The sequence below is a fragment of the Lissotriton vulgaris genome, chromosome 9, assembly GCF_964263255.1.
Source record: "Lissotriton vulgaris chromosome 9, aLisVul1.2, whole genome shotgun sequence".
Lineage (NCBI taxonomy): Eukaryota > Metazoa > Chordata > Amphibia > Caudata > Salamandridae > Lissotriton > Lissotriton vulgaris.
Window position 1 is genome coordinate 471,741,317 of NC_141697.1, and position 27,424 is coordinate 471,768,740.

Sequence of the window (27,424 nt, forward strand, 5' to 3'; positions counted from 1 at the left end):
AAAGATTTGTTGCTCAGCCACCTTATTATTCAAAAGAACAGATTAAAGAGAGGAGTGGCAGTGCGGGGAGGCAAATATTTCTTGCTCAACCAATGGTTTTTGTCATGATGCAAAATTGCAATGTGCTGTTAAGTACACCTCTGACCTTCCAGACACTGTAGATTATACATAGGCATCATTACAGAAACAAATACACATGCTTTGAGATTTCAACACAAGGTATATTGACATAAGAAATCTTTTATCAAGCTTTCTGAGAAGATATAATATTTCCCAAGAAAATATAAGCACGATAGTTAGAAATGAAAGTCCATCTGACAGGTAGGCACTGCCTTACAGCCCTTCTAGTTTAGTTGTTACATCTCAACTTCTGAATTCTGTGAACCAAGGCACAATAAAAGTGCAAGACACCCAGCAAGTTGCATCTAGATTCATTATCGAATTTTTGAGTAGGATATTTATAATGAAAAAACTCATGTCCCATCGCTAGAAGTGTGCAAAAAGAACAGATGATGTATGGAATGCCGAACAAATCATGCATTCACTCTCAGTCACAGATCAGGCTAAATCCATCTTTTTGTGCCCGCCACACACTTCAGTTTGGACCCACTCATATGCATATCAGTCATGACCCTGCTCCCTATGGGAAAAGTCCAGCCTGAACAGCAAGGTCATGTCCCCCCTGGACAGGAAACAAGGAACCTGGGACCAGTTATGGAGTATCAACCCTCATCAGCCAAGCTAGCTTGAATCCAGTGCCATAGCGAGCACAGGACCAATGTCTGGGCGTACCCTTCCCACTTAGGGTGACAAATACAAACAAGCATTGGAAATGCAATAGGTCTCGCATTAGAAAAGTTGGAGTTATTGGTATTGTAAATGACATATGTTATTTATTTGTTGGTTTTTAAAATTGCTAAATTGATGGCTTTGTCATTTACAATGCCAATAGTTATAGCTTTTGCGAATGTGACACCTATAGCATTTGGAATGCAACATATTTTGTATTTACGTGACTTAGATGGCAGCTCTTGTCGTTAGGCCACATCTCTAGAGAGCAGGAGAGTGCAGCAGGGGAGAGAAGCACAGCAATGCAATAGGTCTTGCATTAGGAAAGTTTGAGCTATTGGTATTGTAAAGGACACATTTTTTATTTATGTGCTTGTTTTGAAAATAGCGAATTAATAGCTTTGTTATTTACAATGCCAATAGTTTTATCTTTTGCAAATGTGACACCTATTGTAACACAATATGTATTTTGAGGGTGAGTGAGGGTGAGGGTGAGGGGTTGAGGGTGAGGGGTTGAGGGTGAGTGAGGGTGAGGTGTTGAGGGTGAGTGAGGGTGAGTGAGGCTGAGTGAGGGTGAGTGAGGGGTTGAGGGGGAGGGGTCGAGGGTGAGGGGTTGAGGGTGAGGGGTTGAGGGTGAGGGAGGGTGAGGGGTTGAGGGTGAGGGAGGGTGAGGGGTTGAGGGTGAGTGAGGGTGAGGTGTTGAGGGTGAGTGAGGGTGAGGTGTTGAGGGTGAGTGAGGGTGAGTGAGGGTGAGGTGTTGAGGGTGAGTGAGGGTGAGGGTGAGGCTGAGGGGGTGAGGGTGAGGCTGAGGGGTTGAGGGTGAGTGAGGGTGAGTGAGAGTGAGGGTGAGGGGTTGAGGGTGAGTGAGAGTGAGGGTGAGTGAGAGTGAGGGTGAGGGGTTGAGGGTGAGTGAGAGTGAGGGTGAGTGAGAGTGAGGGTGAGGGGTTGAGGGTGAGTGAGAGTGAGGGTGAGTGAGGGCTTGAGGGTGAGGGGTTGAGGATGAGTGAGGGTGAGTGAGGGGTTGAGGGTGAGGGGTTGAGGGTGGGTGAGGGGTTGAGGGTGAGTGAGAGTGAGGGTGAGTGAGGAGTTGAGGGTGAGGGGTTGAGGATGAGTGAGAGTGAGGGTGAGTGAGGGTGAGTGAGGGGTTGAGGATGAGTGAGGGTGAGGGGTTGAGGGTGGTTGAGGGTGAGTGAGGGTGAGGTGTTGAGGGTGAGTGAGGGTGAGTGAGGGTGAGTGAGGGTGAGTGAGGGTGAGTGAGGGCGAGTGAGGGCGAGTGAGGGCGAGTGAGGGCGAGTGAGGGCGAGTGAGGGCGAGTGAGGGTGAGTGAGGGTGAGTGAGGGTGAGTGAGGGGTTGAGGGTGAGTGAGGGTGAGGGGTTGAGGGTGGTTGAGGGTGAGTGAGGGTGAGGGTGAGTGAGGGTGAGGGGTTGAGGGTGAGGGGTTGAGGGTGGTTGAGGGTGAGTGAGGGTGAGGGTGGGTGAGGGATTGAGGGTGAGGGGTTGAGGGTGAGGGGTTGAGGGTGAGTGAGGGTGAGGGTGAGTGAGGGTGAGGTGTTGAGGGTGAGTGAGGGTGAGGGGTTGAGGGTGAGTGAGGATGAGGGTGAGTGAGGATGAGGGGTTGAGGGTGGGTGAGGGTGAGTGAGGTTGAGGGTGAGTGAGGGTGAGGGTGAGGGTGAGTGAGGGTGAGTGAGGGTGAGGGTGAGTGAGGGTGAGTGAGGGTGAGGGTGAGTGAGGGTGAGGGTGAGTGAGGGTGAGGGTGAGGGTGAGTGTGAGTGAGGGTGAGTGAGGGTGAGGATGAGGGGTTGAGGGTGAGTGAGGGTGAGGGGTTGAGGGTGAGTGAGGTTGAGGGTGAGTGAGGGTGAGGGTGAGGGTGAGTGAGGGTGAGTGAGGGTGAGGATGAGGGGTTGAGGGTGAGTGAGGGTGAGGGGTTGAGGTTGAGTGAGGGTGAGGGGTTGAGGGTGAGTGAGGGTGAGGGTGAATGAGGGTGAGGGTGAGGGGTTGAAGGTGAGTGAGGGTGAGGGTGAATGAGGGTGAGGGTGAGGGGTTGAAGGTGAGTGAGGGTGAGGGTGAGTGTGAGTGAGGGTGAGTGAGGGTGAGGATGAGGGGTTGAGGGTGAGTGAGGGTGAGGGGTTGAGGGTGAGTGAGGGTGAGGGGTTGAGGGTGAGTGAGGGTGAGGGTGAGTTAGGGTGAGGGGTTGAGGGTGGGTGAGGGTGAGTGAGGGTGAGGGTGAGGTGTTGAGTGTGAGTGAGGGTGAGTTAGAGTGAGGGTGAGTGAGGGGTTGAGGGTGAGGTGTTGAGGGTGAGTGAGGGTGAGGCATTGAGGGTGAGTGAGGGTGAGGCATTGAGGGTGAGTGAGGGTGAGGTGTTGAGGGTGAGTGAGGGTGAGTGAGGGCGAGTGAGGGTGAGTGAGGGTGAGTGAGGGCGAGTGAGGGTGAGTGAGGGCGAGTGAGGGTGAGTGAGGGTGTGGGTGAGGGGTTGAGGGTGAGTGAGGGTGAGGGGGTTGAGGGTGAGTGAGGGTGAGGGGTTGAGGGTGAGTGAGGGTGAGGGGTTGAGGGTGAGTGAGGGTGACTGAGGGTGAGGGATTGAGGGTGAGGGGTTGAGGGTGAGGGGTTGAGGGTGAGTGAGGGTGAGGGTGAGGGATTGAGGGTGAGTGAGGGTGAGGGTGAGGGGTTGAGGGTGAGTGAGGGTGAGGGGTTGAGGGTGAGTGAGGGTGAGGGTGAGTGAGGATGAGGGTGAGTGAGGATGAGGGGTTGAGGGTGGGTGAGGGTGAGTGAGGTTGAGGGTGAGGGTGAGGGTGAGGGTGAGTGAGGGTGAGGGTGAGTGAGGGCGAGTGATGGTGTGGGTGAGGGGTTGAGGGTGAGTGAGGGTGAAGGGTTGAGGGTGAGTGAGGCTGAGGGGTTGAGGGTGAGTGAGGGTGAGGGTGAGTGAGGGTGAGGTATTGAGGGTGAGGGCTTGAGGTTGAGTGAGGGTGAGGTTGAGTGAGGGTGAGTGAGGGTGAGGGGTTGAGGGTGAGTGAGGGTGAGGGGTTGAGGGTGAGTGAGGGTGAGGATGAGGGGTTGAGGGTGGGTGAGGGTGAGTGAGGTTGAGGGTGAGTGAGGGTGAGGGTGAGTGAGGGTGAGGGTGAGTGTGAGTGAGGGTGAGTGAGGGTGAGGGGTTGAGGGTGAGTGAGGGTGAGGGGTTGAGGGTGAGTGAGGGTGAGTTAGGGTGAGGGGGTGAGGGTGAGTTAGGGTGAGGGGGTGAGGGTGAGTTAGGGTGAGGGGTTGAGGGTGGGTGAGGGTGAGTGAGGGTGAGGGGTTGAGTGAGAGTGAGGGTGAGTAAGGGGTTGAGGCTGAGGGGTTGAGGGTGAGTGAGGGGGAGTGGTTGAGGGTGAGTGAGGGTGAGGGGTTGAGGGTGAGTGAGGGTGAGGGTGAGTGAGGGTGAGGGTGAGTGAGGGTGGTTGAGGGTGAGTGAGGGTGAGTGAGGGTGAGTGGTTGAGGGTGAGTGAGGGTGAGTGAGGGTGAGTGAGGGTGAGTGAGGGTGAGGGGTTGAGGGTGAGTGGTTGAGGGTGAGTGAGGGTGAGTGAGGGTGAGTGAGGGCGAGTGATGGTGTGAGTGAGGGTGAAGGGTTGAGGGTGAGTGAGGCTGAGGGGTTGAGGGTGAGTGAGGGTGAGGGTGAGTGAGGGTGAGGTATTGAGGGTGAGGGCTTGAGGTTGAGTGAGGGTGAGGTTGAGTGAGGGTGAGGGTGAGGGGTTGAGGGTGAGTGAGGGTGAGGGGTTGAGGGTGAGTGAGGGTGAGGATGAGGGGTTGAGGGTGGGTGAGGGTGAGTGAGGTTGAGGGTGGGTGAGGGTGAGTGAGGGTGAGTGAGGGTGAGGGTGAGTGTGAGTGAGGGTGAGTGTGAGTGAGGGTGAGTGAGGGTGAGGGGTTGAGGGTGAGTGAGGGTGAGGGGTTGAGGGTGAGTGAGGGTGAGGGGTTGAGGGTGAGTGAGGGTGAGTGAGGGTGAGGGGATGAGGGTGAGGGTGAGTTAGGGTGAGGGGTTGAGGGTGGGTGAGGGTGAGTGAGGGTGAGGGGTTGAGTGAGAGTGAGGGTGAGTGAGGGGTTGAGGCTGAGGGGTTGAGGGTGAGTGAGGGTGAGTGGGGTTGAGGGTGAGTGAGGGTGAGGGTGAGGGATTGAGGGTGAGTGAGGGTGAGGGGTTGAGGGTGAGTGAGGGTGAGGGGTTGAGGGTGAGTGAGGGTGAGGGTGAGTGAGGATGAGGGGTTGAGGGTGGGTGAGGGTGAGTGAGGTTGAGGGTGAGTGAGGGTGAGGGTGAGTGAGGGTGAGGGTGAGTGAGGGTGAGGGTGAATGAGGGTGAGGGTGAGGGGTTGAAGGTGGGTGAGGGTGAGTGTGAGTGAGGGTGAGTGAGGGTGAGTGAGGGTGAGGGGTTGAGGGTGAGTGAGGGTGAGGGGTTGAGGGTGAGTGAGGGTGAGGGTGAGTGAGGGTGAGGGTGAGTGAGGGTGAGGGGTTGAAGGTGAGTGAGGGTGAGGGGTTGAGGGTGAGTGAGGGTGAGTGAGGGTGAGGGGATGAGGGTGAGGGTGAGTTAGGGTGAGGGGTTGAGGGTGGGTGAGGGTGAGTGAGGGTGAGGGGTTGAGTGAGAGTGAGGGTGAGTGAGGGGTTGAGGCTGAGGGGTTGAGGGTGAGTGAGGGTGAGGCATTGAGGGTGAGTGAGGGTGAGGTGTTGAGGGTGAGTGAGGGTGAGGGTGAGTGAGGGTGAGTGAGGGTGAGTGAGGGCGAGTGAGGGTGAGTGAGGGTGAGTGAGGGTGAGTGAGGGTGAGTGAGGGTGTGGGTGAGGGGTTGAGGGTGAGTGAGGGTGAGGGGGTTGAGGGTGAGTGAGGGTGAGGGGTTGAGGGTGAGTGAGGGTGAGGGTGACTGAGGGTGAGGGATTGAGGGTGAGGGGTTGAGGGTGAGGGGTTGAGGGTGAGTGAGGGTGAGGGTGAGTGAGGGCGAGTGATGGTGTGGGTGAGGGGTTGAGGGTGAGTGAGGGTGAAGGGTTGAGGGTGAGTGAGGCTGAGGGGTTGAGGGTGAGTGAGGGTGAGGGTGAGTGAGGGTGAGGTATTGAGGGTGAGGGCTTGAGGTTGAGTGAGGGTGAGGTTGAGTGAGGGTGAGGGTGAGTGAGGGTGAGGGGTTGAGGGTGAGTGAGGGTGAGGGGTTGAGGGTGAGTGAGGGTGAGGATGAGGGGTTGAGGGTGGGTGAGGGTGAGTGAGGTTGAGGGTGAGTGAGGGTGAGGGTGAGTGAGGGTGAGTGAGGGTGAGGGTGAGTGAGGGTGAGTGAGGGTGAGGGGTTGAGGGTGAGTGAGGGTGAGGGGTTGAGGGTGAGTGAGGGTGAGGGTGAGTTAGGGTGAGGGGTTGAGGGTGGGTGAGGGTGAGTGAGGGTGAGGGGTTGAGTGAGAGTGAGGGTGAGTGAGGGGTTGAGGCTGAGGGGTTGAGGGTGAGTGAGGGTGAGGGGTTGAGGGTGAGTGAGGGTGAGTGGTTGAGGGTGAGTGGTTGAGGGTGAGTGAGGGTGAGTGAGGGTGAGGGTGAGTGAGGGTGAGTGAGGGTGAGTGAGGGTGAGTGAGGGTGAGGGTGAGTGAGGGTGAGTGAGGGCGAGTGATGGTGTGGGTGAGGGGTTGAGGGTGAGTGAGGGTGAAGGGTTGAGGGTGAGTGAGGCTGAGGAGTTGAGGGTGAGTGAGGGTGTGAGTGAGGGTGAGGTATTGAGGGTGAGGGCTTGAGGTTGAGTGAGGGTGAGGTTGAGTGAGGGTGAGGGGTTGAGGGTGAGTGAGGGTGAGGGGTTGAGGGTGAGTGAGGGTGAGGATGAGGGGTTGAGGGTGGGTGAGGGTGAGTGAGGTTGAGGGTGAGTGAGGGTGAGGGTGAGTGAGGGTGAGGGGTTGAGGGTGAGTGAGGGTGAGGGGTTGAGGGTGAGTGAGGGTGAGGGGTTGAGGGTGAGTGAGGGTTAGTGAGGGTGAGGGGATGAGGGTGAGGGTGAGTTAGGGTGAGGGGTTGAGGGTGGGTGAGGGTGAGTGAGGGTGAGTGGTTGAGGGTGAGTGAGGGTGAGTGAGGGTGAGTGAGGGTGAGTGAGGGTGAGGGGTTGAGGGTGAGTGAGGGTGAGTGGTTGAGGGTGAGTGAGGGTGAGTGAGGGTGAGTGAGGGTATGTATGTATGTATGTTGAGTTTGAGGGTGAGTGAGGGTGAGTGAGGGTGAGGTGTTGAGGGTGAGTGAGGGTGAGGGGTTGAGGGTGAGTGAGGGTGAGGGGTTGAGGGTGAGTGAGGGTGAGGGGTTGAGGATGAGTGAGGGTGAGGGTGAGGGGTTGAGGGTGAGTGAGGGTGAGTGAGGGTGGGTGAGGGGTTGAGGGTGAGTGAGGGTGAGGTGTTGAGGGTGAGTGAGGGTGAGGGTGAGGTGTTGAGGGTGAGTGAGGGTGAGTGAGGGTGAGGGGTTGAGGGTGAGTGAGGGTGAGGGGTTGAGGGTGAGGGGCTGAGGGTGAGTGAGGGTGAGGGTGAGTGAGGGTGAGGGGTTGAGGGTGAGTGAGGGTGAGGGGTTGAGGGTGAGTGAGGGTGAGGGGTTGAGGGTGATAGAGGATGAGTGAGAGTGAGGGTGAGTGAGGGGTTGAGGGTGAGTGAGGGTGAGGGGTTGAGGGTGAGTGAGGGTGAGGTGTTGAGGGTGAGTGAGGGTGAGGGTGGGTGAGCGTGAGGGTGAGTGAGGTGGTGAGGGGTTGAGGGTGAGTGAGGGTGAGGGGTTGAGGGTGAGTGAGGGTGAGTGAGGGTGAGGGGTTGAGGGTGAGTTAGGGTGAGGGGTTGAGGGTGGGTGAGGGTGAGTGAGGGTGAGGGTGAGGGGTTGAGGGTGAGTGAGGATGAGTGAGAGTGAGAGTGAGGGTGAGTGAGGGGTTGAGGCTGAGGGGTTGAGGGTGAGTGAGGGTGAGGGGTTGAGGGTGAGTGAGGGTGAGGGGTTGAGGGCGAGTGAGGGTGAGGGTGAGTGAGGGTGAGTGGTTGAGGGTGAGTGAGGGTGAGGGAGGGTGAGTGAGGGTGAGTGAGGGTGAGTGAGGGAGGGTGAGGGTGAGTGCGGGTGAGTGAGGGTGAGGGTGAGGTGTTGAGGGTGAGGGGTTGAGGGTGAGTGAGGGTGAGTGAGGGTGAGGGGTTGAGGGTGAGTGAGGGTGAGTGGTTGAGGGTGAGTGAGGGTGAGTGAGGGTATGTATGTATGTATGTATGTATGTTGAGTTTGAGGGTGAGTGAGGGTGAGTGAGGGTGAGGTGTTGAGGGTGAGTGAGGGTGAGGGGTTGAGGGTGAGTGAGGGTGAGGGGTTGAGGGTGAGTGAGGGTGAGGGGTTGAGGGTGAGTGAGGGTGAGGGTGAGTGAGGGTGAGGGGTTGAGGGTGAGTGAGGGTGAGTGAGGGTGAGTGAGGGTGAGTGAGGGTGAGGGGTTGAGGGTGAGTGAGGGTGAGGTGTTGAAGGTGAGTGAGGGTGAGTGAGGGTGAGGGTGAGGTGTTGAGGGTGAGTGAGGGTGAGTGAGGGTGAGTGAGAGTGAGTGAGGGTGAGTGAGGGTGAGGGGTTGAGGGTGAGGGTGGGTGAGGGGTTGAGGGTGAGGGGCTGAGGGTGAGTGAGGGTGAGGGGTTGAGGGTGAGTGAGGGTGAGGGGTTGAGGGTGAGTGAGGGTGAGGGGTTGAGGGTGAGTGAGGGTGAGGGGTTGAGGGTGATAGAGGATGAGTGAGAGTGAGGGTGAGTGAGGGGTTGAGGGTGAGGGGTTGAGGGTGAGTGAGGGTGAGGGGTTGAGGGTGAGTGAGGGTGAGGTGTTGAGGGTGAGTGAGGGTGAGGGTGGGTGAGCGTGAGGGTGAGTGAGGTGTTGAGGGTTAGGGGTTGAGGGTGAGTGAGGGTGAGGGGTTGAGGGTGAGTGAGGGTGAGGGGTTGAGGGTGAGTGAGGGTGAGGGGTTGAGGGTGAGTGATGGTGTGACCATATCCATTCCAGACACTGATAATTAATTGGCGACAAAAGTTATTATTTGACGTGGCATATCTTAATTGCTAGGTTTTTTAATTACTAGTTGATGTTTAATTTTTGTAATCATTTTTTTAAGTATGCACCTCTTAAAAAATAAATAAAAATGTTGCTTGTTATGTATTTCCATTTGTAGACCTAGAATAGTTATGGTGCATTGTATGTAGCTTTAAAAAATAAAAATGTAGACTGCTCAATGTATTTCCGTGAATAGATGCAGGTTGCCTCTTTCTGTCAAATAATATCCCTTGTTCAACTTACTATAGTGGCGCGGCATACTATGAAGCAGAGGAGGACTGACTGTCAGAGCCTTGCTCTTTCCTCTCTTGCCAACAGGGCTACTCCAGAATAAGACCACGAAAACCATAATTTGTGAAACATGGCCATTTGACTCGCAGCCCGGTCAGTGGAGGGGCTCCGCTTTCTGATCCGTAGAGGCTGATGCGCAGTCACTTTCTTGAAGAGGAAATGGGGAATAAAAACGTTACTTTTGCAGTGATGTCGATGAACCTGGCTTGATGTCACACTGCTGCATTGTGCTGATTTTCTAAGTAAAAACATGCATAGTGAGGAGCCGCTAGGTCCATTGCTTTAACAAATGGTGTCTTTGTGGCGCTGTTGGTTCATTAATCGTGCACTAATACGGGTTTGAGATGGTGGAAGAGCTGCTTATCTCTTATGGAGATAGATTATCTGGGGGGATGAAGGGCTCCTAATGGGAAGTGTAGACGGGGAGAAATTGAGAAAAAAAGCTGAGCAGGGAGGGTGTTATTGCGGCTATCTGTTTGCCCGAGGGGAGGAGAAATGCCGGCCTGAGGCAGAGCACACGCTGAGAAGCTTGTGGGAGGGGGGCTGGGCTGCCTTTGATCTGGTAATGCGAGGCAGGCAGGCAGGCGGCTGGTGGCATTGTGCACGCGCTTTTTAGGGCTTGCGCTTGCGCAATGACCTAAAAAGCACATGCACTTGAAGGAATCGCCAGTGGAATCGCCAGTGGTGGTTCAACACTGGATAAGCCGTAATAGAGCTTCGCCAGCGATGCGCAGAAGCGCATCAGCAGGCGAGCCCTAAAAAGGAACAGATGATGGACAGAATGCTCAACAAATCAACCATTACAGATTTGGCCTGGCAGTTCGGGCTGGACTGTTGTCATGAGGAGCAGGGTCAAGACTGATTTATTATATTTGTTATAAGCTGCTAGTGAAGGGGTAGGGTAGTCATGCAGTCAGCCCTTAAAGTCAGAAAAGGCCACTGCATGTCAGCTGTCAGTTCTTTGCAACCACATTGTGGCTGTCTTGGTTTAGGCATGCCACCGCCCATACATGTTTCACTAAAAAGTTAAAAAAAAAACATTGTACTTGTCGTTCTCCTTCAATGGGAGGCCCCAATGGATACCTTATTTAAGATGCAATATTTACAACATTATTATATATTTGAATAATCATATAAAGTTGAAAATACTAAGTAGTTTACCCTATATTGCCAAGTAACATGAAGACGGCAAAGGTTGGAAGGGACGAATGAATGGAAATCCCCAAAGAACAACTAACAATGCAGTCTGTTTAGAGGGTACAGATAAAAATATATGATTGCGTCTACAATGCTATATCATTGATCCTTACTGGTTGAGGTCTTAACCTCTGAATGGAAATAAGTCAATGCTTGTCAACATCCAGCCCAACCTTGGAATGGTGGATGTGGATAACCTCAATGACTTATCTTTGAGCTACCATTGGTTTTGCTGGCCATGTGTATGACAGGAGTAGTATAGTCAAGCTGAAGAGCATTTCCGTGGTACTAATAAACCGTACATAAATAATTTGCATATGGTTCATTAGTACCACGCTGTGTACCACAGAGACCTTCACCATGCACCCAGCTGTTCAATGTGTAGGCCAAGCAACTGCTTGATTCGATCAGGTTCCACTGACTGTGTTTAGGTGTGAAAGAAACAGCTGAATCGGAAAATATTCTATAGAAGCCAAATTCTGTTCAGTAGTCCTCATCTATTGACATTGATACATGAATGCAGGTTTTCTGTCTCTCATAAAACACTCACAAAAGAGATACTCAAGAGTCATCTTAAGGTTTATTAATCTAGCACGGTTTAACCACAGGAACACTACATTTAGGGTAGTTAGATGATTTAGTTAACACTTTGGGACTATTCTGAGACTGTTATTATTATTAAACTACGGCAGTCATGAAATCAACCAGGCAATAGTTCATTTTACTCATACATTACATTAAAATTTTACATTACATGTGTTGACAGAATTTGTCCTAATCTATCGGAAAGGGTATTCACGCTGTTTTGGACTGTGCTGGTACAACTTATAAAGTACGGAAGTGTGATTCGCTGTAACTAAAACTTTCTCATACACGCATTACCTACTGAATGGCCATACACAGCAAATAAACATTTGGTCATCTGTACTATTACGTTGGTAAGATTCCCATGAAATCAGTTCGGGTAAAAGAAAAATCTTTCAGATTGTATGAGAGCTTAATTTGTAAAAGAATGAGCTCTGCTTTGAAGCCTGCGGCCAGCGCTATTACATGTGGTGTGCCAAATGCCAAGACTGTGTAGTGAAGTCCATCTAATGATACTCCCTGCCCCTTTACCTCACTCTTACCGGTTGGTGCTCAGAGTCGGCTTTAGGGCAGTGCAACTGGTGCGGTCGCACTGGTTGCTGACCTGCGGTGGAGCGCTGAACTCAGGGAGGTGGGGAAGGGTACTGTGTTAAGCAATAACTTAAGATTTAAAAACACTTTCAGCTAAGTACCTTGTGCGTCTAGTTTTCAGGCAGCATTAAAATGTCAAGATAACTTGTGATTAATGTTCCTGCTAGAAAGAGAGATCAGAGTTTTGTTCAGGGGCAGTTTTCACTCGCCATAAAGTAGCGCAGAGGGTTAATTTGCCTGCTGCGGTATTCAGTTAAAATATTGAGTTTGAAATGACGACTTACGCTAATATTAAGTTTTAAATATCATGACATAGAAATATCGACAGCAATAATATTGTGGTCAAGAATATCAACTTTAAGGTAAGAAATATTGATTATAAAAATACAGAAGTTATTAATAGGATTTGCAAAAATATAGTTGTTTAAAATATTGTATTGAATTGTTTTGTAATTGCATTTGTGTAGCACTTACTACCCCTGACGAGGCATCGAAGCGCTTTTCGGCGAGTAGCTACTCTGGGACCCATAGAGGATTAGTGTTGAATTAGTATAGTGAAACATGCAAGTAAATTTTAAGTGGTGGATATGTTAGTCAGTTATTTGGAGTGAGAGGATAGCAAAGGGATAGAAGGGAAAGAAAGGATTGCATTCATATAGCCCCTGATGGGGTGTTGAAGCGCTTTTCTGGTGAGTAGCAGGCTACTCCGGAACCCATAAAGGATTAGTGTTGAAAATTAGTATGGTGAAATATGAAGTAGTTTGAGTGGTGGATATGTTAGTCAATTTTTGGATTGACAAGGGTTGGGGAGGGGTAAAAAAGGGGAAAAGGTTTGCATTTATATAGCGTTTGTAACCCTGATGATGTGTTGAAACGCTACTTTAATTAATGTTATGTATTTTGGTATATATTTTAAATGTATGTGATGTATTTTTTTGTATAAGTATTGCTTATGTTTTTTAATATGTTACATTTTAGTACGTATTAACTTTATTTTAATTACATTTTGTGTTTTTAGTTCAGTAGCTGGTATTGGGTTTATAGGGGAAAAGGGTGGGAAGTAATTTAATTATAATAAATTAATGAATATATTTATTTATTAATATTGTTTAAATTGAGATTTTGATGATAATTGTGTTTTTAATTTTTTGAGGTAAATATTAGGCGTGGGTTGTGGTGTTTATAGGAGTAAAGGGTGGGAAGTAATGTATTTCTAATTAATTAATAATTAGTTGTTAGTTAATAGACACTTATGGCAATTGCGTAATTAATTTTAGGTGCGGGTTGAGGGGTAGGAAGCAATTTATTTTTAATGAATTAACTTTTAATATTAATTGACAATTAATTATGGTAATTGTGTAATTAATTTTAGGTGCGGGTTGTGGGGTTTATAGGGGTAAAGTGTGGGAAGCAATTTTTAATTAATAATTAGTTGTTAATTAATATTAATTGACAATATATTGTGTAAATAACTTTAGGTGTATGTTTTGGTGGTTAATAAGGTTAAAGGTGAGTAGTAACTTATTTTTAATTAATTATTTGTTGATAATTAATATTAATTAATTAATTGATAATGAATTAGTGTAATTGTTTACATTTTTTGGGTGTGTGGGTTTTGGGTTCATAGGGGTGAAGGGTGGGGAGTAAATTAATTTGAATTACTTTATAATAAGTTTCTAAATACTATTAGTTATTTAATTGAAAAACTTTTTTAATTGTGGAGTACATTTTTTTACTGTTTAATTTTAGATTAGGGTTGTGGGGATTATAGGTGTAAACGGTGGGAAGTGAATTACATTGTATGTGTTTTAATTTGTCCTTTAATTAATAATATTTGTTCAATTGATATTTAATTATGTTAATTATGCAAATAATTTTTTTGATGTGGGTAGTAAGTAGTGTGGTGTTATAGGGTAGGTAGTAAATAGACTAAATTTAAGTAATATTGTTTTTGTTGATAAATAATTTCTAAATAAAAATATTTATTTGAAACTTATTTTTTTAATTTTATTTAATATAATATCCGTAGGTATTTGTGATATGTATTTAACATATGTTCTTACTTTTTTAAATCTATTTTAATTTTAATATATTAATTTTTATTTACTTTAAAAAAAAAAATTATTTTGTTAATGATATTTTGTTTGTTTTTAATTTTGAACTTACTGGAGTGAGAAAATTAAATTTCACCCATCCGCAATCCAACACTTTCCCTATTGATGCACTGACTGGAATGGGAATAGTAAATTTTATCCCTCTGCTATCCAACACTTTCCCCACTGTTGCACGCACTGGAGTGGGAATAGTAAATTTGATCCCTCCGCTATCCAACACTTTTCCTACTGTTTTGTACAACTATATTTATGACTGATATTTTCCCCCGATATTTTTGTACTTACTATTATAAATATTGGATGCAGATATTTTTGACATCAATATTTTGGTCACAATATTTTTGTATGGGGATATTCTGTGTGTCGCTATTTTGTCAGTGTACCGGCTGCTGCAAAGAACGTGTCACTTGATGATCACACATCTGTATTTTATGTGGTTAACTAGTGGATTTCTCCCTTTGTCACAGAGATACTTTTGTTAGCGTAGTTCATAAAATACAACCCTAATATAGAACAGTGACTGTTAGGAACTGTCATCAAAGAGCTGCATTCAAACTGCATAAAATAAGTTAGGACGTTCTTGCTTTTTCTCTCTCTTGTCTTTCATCATCTACTCCTTATGTTGATGAAGTGTTTGCTTGGGTAGATGCACAAGTTACTACTTGTGTAACGATATATCTGTAAGAGACATTAGTTAGTGATAGATTCCTTACCTTAGAATATCCCCAGGCGTCAGACTGGATCCGGAAACTTTTGCGTAGCAATACCCCTGCGCGCTGTTAGGCGTCGTCTGCGGCTCCGCGTCCGTCGTCGGCGTCGTGAGCGCCGGGATGACGTCATCGGAGTACTTAGACGGCGCCCATGCGCGCTGACGTCAGTTCTGATAACACAGCTTTTCCGCGCCAGATACGCAGAGCCATGATAGAACTAACACTGGTGCCATGAAACTAGGGCCCTGAAGGGGATGACCTTAACCCTAGATATCGGTTCGCAGAACGGGGAGGATGGGTGGGTCGGTAAGGAATCTATCACTAACTAATGTCTCTTACAGATATATCGTTACACAAGTAGTAACTTGTGCATCTGAAAGAGACACGTTAGTGATAGATTCCTTACCTTAGAATAGATACCCCAGCAATACCAACCCCGGTGGAGGGTCTGCGAACCAATATCACACCAGAAAGTCCTGGAGGACGGAACGGCCAAAGAAGCCATCCCTCCGGACTTGACTGTCCAGGCAGTAGTGTCTTGCGAACGTGTGCAGCGAGGCCTACGTGGCTGCCTGGCAAATGTCCTGCAGGGGGACACCGCGGCCCAGGGCGGTTGTCGTCGCCGTGGCCCGAGTGGAGTGAGCCCGCAATCCAGCTGGGGGCTCCTTCCTCGCCATGGAGTAGCATGCTTGGATACACAAGATGATCCACCTAGAGATGGTCCTCTTGTGCACAGCCTTTCCCTTCTTCGCGCCCACGTAACCAACGAAGAGTTGGTCATCCACCCGGAATTGGCGTGTGCGATCTAGGTAGTAGGAGAGCGCACGTTTTGGATCCAGACGGTGGAGCCTCTCCTCCTCTTTCGAGGGATGCGGAGGCGGAAAGAAGGTGGGCAAAGTGATGGACTGCCCGATGTGGAAGGCCGTGACAACCTTGGGCAGAAAGGAAGGCCGTGTACGTAACACCACCTTATCAGGATGAACAGACAGGAAAGGTGGAGAAGAAGAAAGAGCCTGGAGCTCACTCACCCTCCTGGCAGAGGTGATGGCAACCAGGAATGCCGTCTTTAGAGTAAGGAGACGAAGAGGACAGTTATGAAGTGGCTCAAAGGGAGCACACATCAGATAGGTGAGAACCAGATTCAAGTCCCACTGGGGCATCACGAAGGGAACAGGAGGAAACATGTGCGTGATGCCCTTCAGAAATCTACTCACAATAGGGGACTTGAATAAAGAAGGCTGATCTGGTAGCCTCAAGAAGGCTGATAGAGCAGAAAGGTACCCCTTAAGAGTGCCCAGAGCAGAGCCCTGCTGGGCAAGGGAAAGAAGAAAGAGCAGCACTTCCGAAAGGGGTGCAGAGAGAGGATCCACAGCCTTTGCTGTGCACCATGCCACAAATCTGTTCCACCGGCAGGCGTATACCGACTTTGTGGAGGGACGCCTGGCTGCCAGAATGATATCACAGACTTCGGGAGGCAAGTCAAATGGCCTCAACTGCCGCCGCTCAATCTCCAAGCTTGTAGGTGGAGACTGGACAGGTTCGGGTGCAGGACCGTCCCCTGCTGCTGCGACAGAAGGTCCTCCCGAAGAGGCAGACGAATCGGGGGATCGACTGACATGCTGAGTAGCTCGGGATACCAGTATCTTCGTGCCCAGTCCGGAGCCACAAGGACGACCTGGGCCCGGTCGCGCCTGATCTTCTTCAGCACTCTGGGCAGAAGTGGTATAGGCGGAAAGGCGTACAACAGACCGCAGCTCCACTCGCGACGAAAAGCGTCTCCGAGCGAGTGCCGCCTTGGAAACTCCAACGCGCAGAACTGCTGACATTGCGCGTTCTCTTCTGTGGCGAATAGATCTAACCAAGGCTCTCCCCACTGTCGAAAGAGACCTTGTGCCACGTCCGAGTTCAGACGCCATTCGTGATCCATCATGCACCGGCGGCTGAGTTCGTCCGCCCTGGCATTCAGAGAGCCTGCCAGGTGTTGAACCACCAGGGTCACGCCCTGATGTTCCAGCCACTGCCAGAGGCGCAGAGCCTCCTGGCAGAGGGTCCACGACCCCACACCGCCCTGTTTGTTGCAGTACCACATGGCGGTGGTGTTGTCGGTGAACACTTGCACTACGCTCCCCTTGACAGAGGGGAGGAATGCCTTCAGTGCAAGACGAATCGCCCGCAGCTCCAGAAGGTTGATGTGGAGCCGGGACTCCGCCGGAGACCAGAGGCCTCTGATCTCCGCCTCTCCCATGTGGCCTCCCCAGCCCTGGAGGGACGCGTCCGTCACAACTACGTGCTCCGGCTGGGGTAGGGAGAGGGGTCTGCCACTGACCCAGTCGCGGTCCGTGAGCCACCACTGCAGTTGCTTCGCAGTGCCCTCTGAGATCAGGACATGATCGGACAGGTCGCCCTGATGCTGGGCCCACTGAAACTTCAGGTCCCACTGCAGAGCCCGCATCCGCCACCTGGCGTGACGCACCAGAAGGATGCAGGAGGCCATCAGCCCCAGAAGCCGCAGCGTCAACCTGACCGAGACCCGGGATAACGGCCTGAAGACAGGAATCAGAGCCTGAATATCCCGAACCCGCTGTTCGGGTGGGTAAACCCGAAACTGCGCCGAGTCGAGAACCGCTCCGATGAAGAGGAGCTTCTGAGAGGGACACAGGTGTGACTTCGGCACATTGATGGAGAACCCCAGCAAGTGCAGGAGGTCGGCCGTAGTCTGGAGGTGGTTGACGACTGACTGGGGCGAACCCGCCTTCAACAACCAGTCGTCGAGGTAGGGGAAGACTGATATCCCCTGCCTGCGCAGATGGGCTGCGACCACCGCCATCACCTTCGTGAACACCCGTGGGGCGCTGGCAAGGCCGAAGGGGAGCACGGTAAACTGAAAGTGCTCTTGGCCTACCATGAACCGTAGGTAACGCCGGTGGGCCGGCAGGACGGGGATGTGGAAATAGGCGTCCTGCAAGTCCAACGCTACCATCCAGTCTCCCGGGTCCAGGGCAGCCAGGACCTGAGCCAAAGTGAGCATCTTGAACTTCTCCATCCGGAGGAAGCCGTTGACGTTCCGCAGATCCAAGATAGGGCGCAGGCCCCCTTTGCCCTTCTTGGGTACCAGAAAGTAGTGGGAGTAGCAACCACGTCCTACTTCTGGCCGAGGAACGCGCTCGATGGCCCTCTTGGCCAAGAGGGCCGAAACCTCCTCTTGCAGAAGTTGCAAGTGATCCCCCGACACACGGTGGTATTGAGGTGGCATGGATGGAGGGGAAGACTCGAAGGGGAGGGAGAAACCCCTTCGGACAATTTGCAGCACCCACCTGTCCGAAGTGACTGAATGCCAGTGGGAGAGGTGATGGCGAACCCTGCCTCCCACAGGCGTCACATGGGCCTGAAAACTCGGACTAGGAAGGTTTTGAGGCGGGGGCTGCTGAGGGAGGTGTGGACTGGCCTCGCCGCTGGCCCCGACCACCGCCACGGCGGTTCCCACGGCCGCCACCGCGTTGCTGAACATTCTGCGGCGCGTGGCTGACGGTCCGCGGTGGGGCGCCCCTTCCGTGGCCACGAAAGGAGCGAAAGGCACCCGATTGCTGGCGTGGGGCCGTAAGGCCCAAGGACTTGGCCGTGGCCCTGGAGTCCTTGAAACGTTCCAGCGCATGGTCTGCCTTGTCGCCGAAGAGGCGACGGCCATCAAACGGCATGTCCAGAAGGGTGGCCTGGACATCGGCCGAGAAGTTGGCGGACCTCAACCAGGCGTGGCGTCGAACCGCCACCGTCGTTGCCATCGCCCTGCCCAGTGAGTCCGTGGTATCCAGCCCACACCGGATAGAGAAGCGTGCCCATCTCGGCCGTCCGCAAGGGTTTGGCTGAGTTTAGCCCTGACCTCCTCAGGGCATTGTGGCAGCACCTCCACAACCGTGTCCCACAGAGTGTGGGTGTAGCGGCCCAAGAGACAGTTGGTGTTCACAGACCGTAGCCCTAGGCTCACAGACGAGAAGACCTTCTTCCCGAACTGCTCATATCTCTTGGATTCCCTGTCGGGCGGGGCCGACGGGAATGCGGTTTGGGAGTTAGAGGCCTGGATGACCAGGCTCTCGGGGGTGGGATGGGTGGACAAAAAGCAAGGGTCGCCCGGTGCCGTGCGGTAGCGACTGGCCACGTTCCTGTCCACAGGGGGGCCTGTGGCGGGCTTGGACCAAGTGCCCAGCAGAACGTCACACAAGGCCTCATTGAACGGCAGGAGGGGCTCCGCGGAGCCGGACTGCTGTTTGAGGACCTCAGTGAGGAGATTAGTCCTCACGCCGCCACGGGGAGCTGAAGGTTTAAGGCCTTAGCTGCCTTCGTCAACACTACGCTGTAAGCAGAACCCGCCTCCGAAGCCACAGTCGGAGGCGACGTAAATCCAGTGTCTGGCGAGGTGTCAATACCACTGGCCTCCCCAAGCTCATATGTCCAGTCCTGATGCGACTGGCAATCACGTGCCAGAGGGTCCTCGGACCCCTCCCATTGCTCCTCGTCACCTGGCTCCTGGAGACCAGGAATAACAGCCAGGGCCTCCTCGTGGAGATAGAAGTCTCCAAAGGCCGACGGAATCGGCGCCCAGCGGCGCCCCTCCGACTCCTGAGTAGGACCGTAGGAAACATTGGGGTCGGCAACCACATCGGCTGCCGGGGACGACACCTGAAGGGACGGCGCCGGCGAGGTCGCAAGGTCGACCGGCGGGGTCCCGGATCCGGAGCCGGATCCAGCGAGGTCGCGCGGCGCCGGGACCGAAGTCGCCAGCTGCGCCGGGCCCGAAGTACCCGACGTCGTCGGGGCCGAAGCGCCCGACCCGGACGGACCTCCAGACGGAGCCGATCGGCCCGAAGGCGCCACGGGAACCGACTGAGGAGGGAGGGCCCTCATGGCCATGAGGTACCTCTCGACCTCCTCCTGCGACGCGCCGTGCCCAGGGACCCGAAGGTGTGGGGCAGGCGGCGACGCTTGCGACTCCCGCGGAGCCGCGTGGGCGGCGTCGCCCGAGTCCCCGGCCGCATCGAGCGAGCGTCGGGGCGGGTCGGAGGACCGATGGTGTCGCTCCGACCTCTCATGCCTCTTACCTGAGGACTTGGAACCAGACGACCGGTGTCCACTTCCGGAACGTCGATGACTCCGACCTCGCGACCTGTCCCTCGACCTCCCGTGGGACCGGGACCGGGACCTGGAGCGGCGCGGGGCCGAGTGCCTCAGCTCGAGACGCTTGCGGGACCGCTCCCGCCTAGCCTTTGACGTCAGGGCCCGGCAGTCGACGCAGGTCCGATCGTCGTGGTCGAGGCCTAAGCACTTCAGGCACCGGCGATGGGGGTCCGTGACCGACATGAGTCGGCCGCACTTCGAACAAGGCTTGAACCCGGGCATCCCTGGCACCGATAGTCGAGACAGTCGACTAAAAGAGATCAAAAGGATCAAAAAACTTTTCAGTCAAAAAGTGACTGGGGGTAGAGCTTCTTCCGGATCTGCGCTAGCTGGCGCGGAAAAAAGAAGAACTGACGTCAGCGCGCATGGGCGCCGTCTAAGTACTCCGATGACGTCATCCCGGCGCTCACGACGCCGACGACGGACGCGGAGCCGCAGACGACGCCTAACAGCGCGCAGGGGTATTGCTACGCAAAAGTTTCCGGATCCAGTCTGACGCCTGGGGATATTCTAAGGTAAGGAATCTATCACTAACGTGTCTCTTTCAGATATACATTATTAGTAAGGTCAGCCTTTTCCAGTGCTGCAAAACAAATTCAATGTATGTGTGTGAGGGGCTATGAAGAGAGGAGGGGCACATTGACTGCTGGACGTGAGGAGGTTGTCATTGGGGGTGCTAGGTCTCTAAAAATGATCGTTGCACCGGGTGCAAACAGCTCTAAAGCCACCCCTGTTGCTGCTTTCTCCCTTTGTGATGGATTTCACATATTTCTCTTCCTTCTAGCGTTTTCGCCTCTTTTGCTCTCAGTAAATGTCTGATGAGGAAAAAATATGTGCAGGTCCCCAAAAATGAGTGCTGGTGGGACCCACCGGTAACCCCCGGCTCAAGTCAAGCTAGGCAATTAACAAAACATCCTTGTGCAATCTACAGCCTAACTATTACAGGAATTCCTTCCGTAATCAATGGGGTTAACCCAGTATCCCTTATGAACCTGGGCAGCAAATCAATATTATCAACAGTTGGTTCATACAGGTGCAACGTATTTCTTTCACTATCTCAGCGATATATGTAACATTCAATTGACACTTTACTAAATAAAGGTATTTCAACAAAAGATTCTTTCTAAAAAACACTTTCTAAAAAACAGAATCCAAACCATCTATGTCTTCGTGTAACGTTTTATGAATTGTACTCATTCATGTATGCTTCAAATATTCATCATTTACAAAAAGTCTGAAAGGTGAACAATAAGTGCAATTCGTGGCATTTAGTGCTCTGTGCTCACGGCGCAAGTGTGACCAACAAAATATACAGGTATTATTTACAAATAGGACATAAAAAGAGGATTTATCCTGGCCTATATTCTCCAATATTCAACTGTATACTGCCTTTGTCAGTATTCAATACAGGATTTTGCCGTAATAGGTCCAATATATTGTACGCCGACGTTTCGACCCTCTGGAAACGCCCTTTTAGGCGTCAATGCGGGTCTTCCTCAGGACTGTATGGGACGGGGGAAACAGCCTAAGTGAAATGATTAACGAAAGATGGCATTATTTTTGGATTCTAGTATTGGGGTGTAGGCCACTACTTGCCTCTAATCATTTTAAAAGGGCTCACCTTCTACCTTTATGCCCAGCCGGGCATCTGGTGGTGAGGGAACTGAGGGAATCAGCTCTGTCAGAAAGAGCCTAATTAGTGCCTTATTCATTATGTAACTTTTAAGGGCGATTATGAATGCTAACATTTCTTTTATCACGCTTACCTGTCGGTGTGACAGCAACTTGTGCCCCCGACGGTGACCTCGTTAAATAATGCGTGCTCAATGAGGCTCCTTTCTGAATGAAAAGTAGAGGATCATATAATTAATAATGAGTTCCCTACCCTTTAGAATTGTATGCATACCATACCAATGATCAATTTCGTGGGCTCACCTCAATTCTGGTCCGGTGAATCTACCCAGTGATGATCATCTGTAAGTGTTATCCCATCTGATTTGGAAATTCCATAGTTTGAAAACGCAAAAGGTGCTATTTCCACTGTAAATGGAAGAGTCACATGCGTGTTAGGGGCTAATGGTCAATCACCCAAAGTTAAAATTAAGTTTAAAAACGGGCGCATGCCCTTACTACACAAAGGACAACCAGGTCACTGAACTCACCTCTACTTAAAGTGACGGATGCAAAAAATGTTTTTTTTCTATTCTTGCCCTTGCTCCTACGTGGATAGACTCATGGGGACGGAAACCGCTGTTAGTCAGCCGCGGTAAGCATAAGAACGTACGAAAACGGACGACAATTGCAGCACGTGACCTTGGTTGCTAAGCAACCACAAATGCTCAAACGCCATACTTGACGAGGCAGCTCCGCTACTCCCCCACTCGGATCCAAGTCCGTGCGCGTCAAAAGGCTGTACAGCCTACTACATGGATGTCAGTCCTAGTCAACCCACAATTAATAACCCCGTTTACAATACAGTGAATGGAGCTAACGCAACACATGTGGCGACGCTTATGGAATAAACAGAAATTACTTCAGAAATGTACAGTCACCACATCGGTTAACTAACTCGGGAGCCAAAATTTTGTGGTTTCACATTTAAATCACTTTGGTGCACAATTTACTACAATTTTAAAAAAGATTTCAAAATTACAAGGCAGATATACATTCATGTTAGTCATGATCTTATTGAAACATTTGAATAAAGTATCATTCAATACACATTCATGGTAGTCCCCTTTAAAACACTATGATACACAATTTACTACGATTATAAGAATACCAGACAGATTTGTATTCATGTAGGTCAGGATCTCCTTGACCCATTTGAGTAAAGTATCATTCATACAACACCACCTAGTGACCTTTACTCGTCTGTTTGAATTCTCCTAACACATTAAACAACCTGATTAACCCTTTCGATGCTCATGACGAGCTCAGCTCGTCATGAGGCACGGTTGAGCTGTGCTTATGACGAGCTGAGCTCGTCATGAAACTATAATATTCAAACAAGTTCAGCACAAGAGGGGAAAAGTCACAGCAGCCAAGGTGTTAAGGAAAATCAGACAAGGAGCACCATCTACCCCTATAACTGCCCCATTTGTCTGTGTGCTTCTTCAATTTCATTCAACCCATTTTTCACTGAATTCAAAGTGTGAATCCAACGACACTCTTTGTATTTCAATGAATGCGAGACGGAGCCCCCTCTCAGGCCAAGGTGTACTCTCTCTAGTACCCACCACTTGATATCTTTCGGAGTATGTTTCAAGTTAGAAAAATGTTCCACTAAGGGTGCTCCTGGTGTATTGCATTTCACCCTACTTACGTGCTGTAAGATGCGTGTCTTGATTTTTTGTGTAGTCTGACCCACGTATATTTTGGCACAGGGGCATTGAATTGCATAAATAAGATTCGTACTATTGCAATTACTAAACTCCTTGAGTTTGTAAGTCTTATTCTCATGTGTGAAAGTATCCCCTTCCTGACAGAGATCAAAGGCCTTGCATGATCCACATTTATGATGGCCAGTAATTGGTGGAAAGTTGAACATGCTCCTGATGTCAGGTGGCTTTTGCGGTTCCAAATATGCCTGCACCCCTTTCTCCTTTACATTCTTTCCCCTCTTAAATGCAAAAATCGGTTTCTCTGTGGTTTGCAGTTCGCCCGCAACCAAGTTCCAATATTTAGATATTAATTTCTTCACATCATTACTTTTGGTGTTGAACGTAGTCACACACACAATGTTGTTAGATTCTTCCTTTTTGTTTTTCACCTCCAGTAGATTCTCCCTGGGGTTGTACCATGCTCTTTTCTTTGCACGCTTTAATAGACTTCTCGGATATCCTCTTTCCTTTAGACGGTTGGTCAGTTCTTCTGCTTCACGAAAAAAGTATTTTCTTTGACTACAATTTCTTCTTATAAGGCAGATTATCCCTCAGATTGCGCGGATGATGGGACCCATACATCAGCAATGTGTTTCTCTCTGATGGTTTCCGGTAGAGATCACAATACAGTCTGTCTTCTTCAGTTTTAAAAGTCAGATCTAAAAAATCTATTGACAGTGCTCCTCGTCAACGTGAATTGTATATCTTCACTTCTCTGGTTTAACCATAGGAAGAAGTCATCCAACGATCCCTGATCTCCATTCCAGATCATGATGACGTCATCAATATATCTTTTCCATACCTCGATGTTATTTAGGTATGGATTTGAATCAGTATATAGATGATCTTCCTCATATTTGTCCATGAAGATAATTGCCAAGCTGGGGGCATATGTACTCCCCATCGCAACCCCCTTACATTGGAAATAGAATTGGTTTTCAAATACAAAGTAATTCTTTTTCATTGCTATTTCCAATAGCTTAATCAGGAAAGATGTAGGAACCCAATGTGGTCTGACTCTTTGGTCCAAGACATTCATTATCGTCTGAATTGCTTCATCTTGAGTAATCGAAGTATATAAAGATGATATGTCTAGTGTCACCAAGATGTTCCTCTGTGGGTCAAATGGAAAGTTTTCAAGTAATTGGATAATATGCATGGTATCCCGCACATACGATTTGGTCTGTGAAACAAATGGCTGCAGAAAATAATCAATAAATTGATTTAGTGGCTCCAACACTGAGCCACATCCCGAGATGATTGGTCGCCCCGGGGGATTTTCCAGTCGTTTGTGTACTTTTGGTAAAGTATAAATCGTAGGTATACGTGGTTCTTTCGGATTAAACTCAGACTCTTTTTTACTCAAGAACCCTTCATTTACACCCCATTCTGTGACATCCTTTATTTCATTCTGGATTTCACTCGTCGGGTCCTTTGAGATCCGTCGATAGCTTTCTATGGCTCCAAGTTTTATTTCATTGCAATAGTCTTCTCTGTTCTGCACAATGATAGCCCCACCCTAGTTGGCGGCCTTTATGATGATTGACTTGTTCTGTCCCAGGTTGGAAAGTGCCAAGCGCTCCTCCTTGCTGATATTGTAAGGAATATATTTCTTAGTCTTGCATAGCTGTAATACCTCTTCTAGCACGAATTTTTCAAAAGCAAGAATCCTTTCGCTCATCATAAAGTAGGCGGGCGTGAACTCAGAAGGTGGCTTAAATGGCGTTGCCATGTTCTGTGTGCTATATGTATTTTTACGTATGGAATTTCCAAATCAGATGGGATAACACTTACAGATGATCATTGCTGGATAGATTTACCGGACCAGAATTGAGGTGAGCCCACGAAATTGATCATTGGTATGGTATACATACAATTCTAAAGGGTAGGGAACCCATTATTAATTATATGATCCTCTACTTTTCATTCAGAAAGGAGCATCATTGAGCACGCATTATTTAACGAGGTCACCGTTGGGGGCACATGTTGCTGTCACACCGACAGGTAAGCGTGATAAAAGAAATGTTAGCATTTATAATCGCCCTTGAAAGTTACATAATGAATAAGGCACTAATTAGGCTCTTTTTCTGACAGAGCTGATTCCCTCACCACCAGATGCCCGGCTGGGCATAAAGGTAGAAGGTGAGTCCTTTTAAAATGATTAGAGGCAAGTAGTGGCCTACACCCCAATACTAGAATCCATATTAATGCCATCTTTCGTTAATCATTTCACTTAGGCGGTTTCCCCCGTCCCATACAGTCCTGAGGAAGACCCGCCTTGACGCCTAAAAGGGCGCTTCCAGAGGGTCGAAACGTCGACGTACAATATGTTGGACCTATTACGGCAAAATCCTGTATTGAATACTGACAAAGGCAGTATACAGTTGAATATTGGAGAATATAGGCCAGGATAAATCCTCTTTTTATGTCCCATTTGTAAATAATACCTGTATATTTTGATGTTTTAATAAAAAGGGGTGACCCTGTGTCCCTCAGAACCTGGGTATATGTAATTGACAAACAAATGGTTCTGTCGGGTATAGACAATTTCTTTGGAGTGGGCTGTAAGCAGCTCCAACGCACACAAACAAGCAAAAACTCTCTGATAGTCAAAGTTTTTATATTATTAAAAACAGATAGAAGAAAATAAAGTGGGAATTACTTCATTCCACTACATTACAAACAATTACTTAAAGTTACGTGAATAGTGACTGTGGTGATTCAGGTGACAAGTGCAACATTTGATTAGTGACACTTATTTACAAAACCATATTATTTACAATAAAAATTTCAAACAAAGGACCGGGGGAAGTTTTAAACGATGTGGTTTCTGTCGTTTAAGGGGCCAGTTTTGTATTAGTAAAAGTTCCAAGGAAAATCAGTGGTTAATGTCCATATTCCTGGAGTTCACTTGGCCAAATGTTAGAGCGTCGACGTTTCGACCCTGGATGCGCCCCAGTTGGTGGTCGCGGCGGGTCTTTATCAAGACAGGGGGGGGGGGGGCTGGAAGGAAAGGAATAGGTATCAGAGAGATGCTTGTACAAACCGTCAAAATAGGATTGACGAGAGTCCCATTATGGTTACTTACGAGGGATCGGTCAAGGCGTGATTTCTTCCAGAGGGTAGCCCGTTGGTCAACCTACAAGAGTTTAAAAGCTTGTTTAGGATCATATAGTGATTGATCCAAACATAATGAGGTCATTATCGTGCCTAAGTGACAAGCGTTAACCTATGGACGTGCCTAAGTGAATTTAAAAAACCGGCCGTAAATCCGAACTAACGGATCACAGACGGAGTCCTATCAAATGGGATGTGACTCTGTATCCAGTGGCAGGGACTTACCCTTGATCTAATAACATCAGCGATCAATATTCCGCGATGTAGTCAAAAGGCGATCTGGATTTGCACGCCAACCGAGCTGTCCGTGGGAAAAGCTCGTACTGGGAAGCTCATACTGGAACGTTTAAGTATACTTGTGACCAAGCAACCCAAAAACCGGCGGTTTGAGCGGGGCGTGATTTTTCTGGTCAGGGTAAAGTGCGGGAAGAATGGTTAGGCTAATATAATGACCTCATTATGTTTGGATCAATCACTATAGCCTAACCATTCTTCCCGCACTTTACCCTGACCAGAAAAATCACGCCCCGCTCAAACTGAGTGGAGGCCTTCCGTTACTTAGCAACCGGACGCACCTTGCGTCCTCGAGGAGATAGATTTCACGTTGACTGAAACTACGCCTCTATTTTGATTGGCCACACTGACCCTAGTCCAACTTCCGGTTTTTGGGTTGCTTGGTCACAAGTATACTTAAACGTTCCAGTATGAGCTTCCCAGTACGAGCTTTTCCCACGGACAGCTCGGTTGGCGTGCAAATCCAGATCGCCTTTTGACTACATCGCGGAATATTGATCGCTGATGTTATTAGATCAAGGGTAAGTCCCTGCCACTGGATACAGAGTCACATCCCATTTGATATGGTTTTGTAAATAAGTGTCACTAATCAAATGTTGCACTTGTCACCTGAATCACCACAGTCACTATTCACGTAACTTTAAGTAATTGTTTGTAATGTAGTGGAATGAAGTAATTCCCACTTTATTTTCTTCTATCTGTTTTTAATAATATAAAAACTTTGACTATCAGGGAGTTTTTGCTTGTTTGTGTGCGTTGGAGCTGCTTACAGCCCACTCCAAAGAAATTGTCTATACCCGACAGAACCATTTGTTTGTCAATTGTATATTTTGTTGGTCACACTTGCGCCGTGAGCACAGAGCACTAAATGTCACAAATTGCACTTATTGTTCACCTTTCAGCCTTTTTGTAAATGATTAATATTTGAAGCATACATGAATGAGTACAATTCATAAAACATTACATGAAGACATAGATGGTTTGGATTCTGTTTTTTAGGAAGTGTTTTTTAGAAAGAATCTTTTGTTGAAATACCTTTATTTAGTAAAGTGTCAATTGAATGTTACATATATCTCTGAAATATTGAAAGAAATACGTTGCACCCGTATGAACCAACTATTACAGGAATTCGGCCGCTTTACTCAAAATGCAAATCCTGCTGCCCCACTCAAATGCAATCTTTATTTTCACGGGAGATGATC

At 49.4% G+C, this 27,424-nt stretch overlaps 1 protein-coding gene across 2 annotated transcripts in view; it reads right to left on the minus strand.

The window, feature by feature from the left end:
- The window catches only part of BRF1 (BRF1 general transcription factor IIIB subunit), a 1,205,829-nt gene that overhangs the window by 205,253 nt on the left and 973,152 nt on the right, over nucleotides 1–27,424 (minus strand). The window lies entirely within an intron of this gene.